At 38.6% G+C, this 1,509-nt stretch overlaps 1 non-coding gene across 1 annotated transcript; it reads left to right on the top strand.

The window, feature by feature from the left end:
- The first annotated feature begins 977 nt into the window (after positions 1-977).
- Positions 978-1,088, top strand: LOC145618746 (small nucleolar RNA R71). Its single transcript, XR_014108003.1, has one exon. It is a non-coding gene; the product is annotated as a small nucleolar RNA R71 (small nucleolar RNA).
- The last annotated feature ends 421 nt before the right edge of the window (positions 1,089-1,509 follow it).

Raw genomic sequence — 1,509 nt, 5'->3', positions numbered from 1 at the left:
TGTCTTGCGAAGAGTAGTCAGAAATATTAGTACTATCTTGGGGCCTTGCAGGGCTAGTATCAACATCATTTGGTATAACGGAATCAGGATTAGCAATTTTTGTTATAACAAGTTCTTCATCTCTAGGCATAGGAGGCCCATAATAGTGTGAACCACTCCTTTGGGTAATTGCAAAAGCTTGATCTGTAGATTGTACTGGCTGCGATGGCAGGGCTCCTTGCTGGCAATTTTTTAGAGTAGAGGAAATCTACGCAATTTGATTATCCATGATTTTGTTATGAGCTAAGATCGAATCAATTTGAGCATCCCTACTCAATCTGCATGTTCTTTTGCATACTTACTAGCATCATTTGAATTTTCTGACAAGGCAGGGTCAGTAGATAGAGGTGGAGTTTTTGGTTGGGCATTCTGGTTAGAGTTGGGGTGTTGGTAGTATTTTTGTTGTGGTTGTTGTGGTGCTAGTTGTTGTGGTTGTTGTGGAGGTGGAGGGTTTGCACATTGGTGCTTCGGTAGGAAAGATATGGATAATTACGGAGGCTAGGATTATAAGTATTGGAGTCTGGTTCATTTTGTCTATAGGCTTGAAAGGCATTAACTTGCTCTATAGGGCTCCTACAATCTTGTTCCCAATGACCTACAATTCCATAATTTTCACAAAAAGCATCATAAGAAGTATTATTAACAGTGGAAACATTAGCTAGAATAGTAGGAATAGCAGTACTAATATTATGAATTTTCTGAAAAATAGAGGATAACTGAGCTTGCACAAAGGATACAAATCAACACTATGTTTCTCTTTGTTCGCAAAACCTCTAGGATTCCCATATTGGGAATTGTGAATTGCCATCTCTTCGATAACTTGGCCTGCTACATCCACATTAAGATTCATAAATCTCCCATTAGTTGCTGAATCTAAGATTGTTTTGGTTGAATTTCCAATCCCATTATAGAAGGCTTGGATTAACTATCACTGTGCAAGTTTATGGTAGGGACATTCAATCTGCAAATCCTTGAATCTATCCCAAGCCTCACATAAGGCTTCATCTGGCTATTGGGCAAAGTTTTGAATTGAACTCCTTAATAAAGCTGTCCAATCTGCAGGATAATATTTATTATAGAAATTCAAAGCAAGAATATCCCAGTCAGTAATACCAAGTGCAGTTCTATTCAATCCATCATACCATAATTTAGCTTTACGACTTAAAGAAAAGGGAAAAAAAAAATCTCCCTGATTTGGTCTTGCGTGACCCTAGCTTGCCTAATGGTGTTGCAATATGAAGATTTGGATCTTCACCCTTAGCTCCGCTAAATTTCTTTCTTCCAATCATAGTGATAAACTGGGGTTTGATCTTGAATTGTACACCTTAAAAATCTGGAGTAGGAGTAAGGTGTGGAAAATCCGTCAAGGACGGCTGCGAAAAATCACTTAGCTTGCGAGGAGGATTTACCTCTGGTTCTGAGTCTGAAGAAAGTTTTGATTCACTAGAATCCAATGGGGCATCCCTAGGA

The sequence above is a fragment of the Chenopodium album genome, chromosome 26, assembly GCF_948465745.1.
Source record: "Chenopodium album chromosome 26, dcCheAlbu1.1, whole genome shotgun sequence".
In the NCBI taxonomy this organism is placed as follows: Eukaryota; Viridiplantae; Streptophyta; class Magnoliopsida; order Caryophyllales; family Amaranthaceae; genus Chenopodium; species Chenopodium album.
This window is presented reverse-complemented; position numbering and strand designations above follow the sequence as displayed.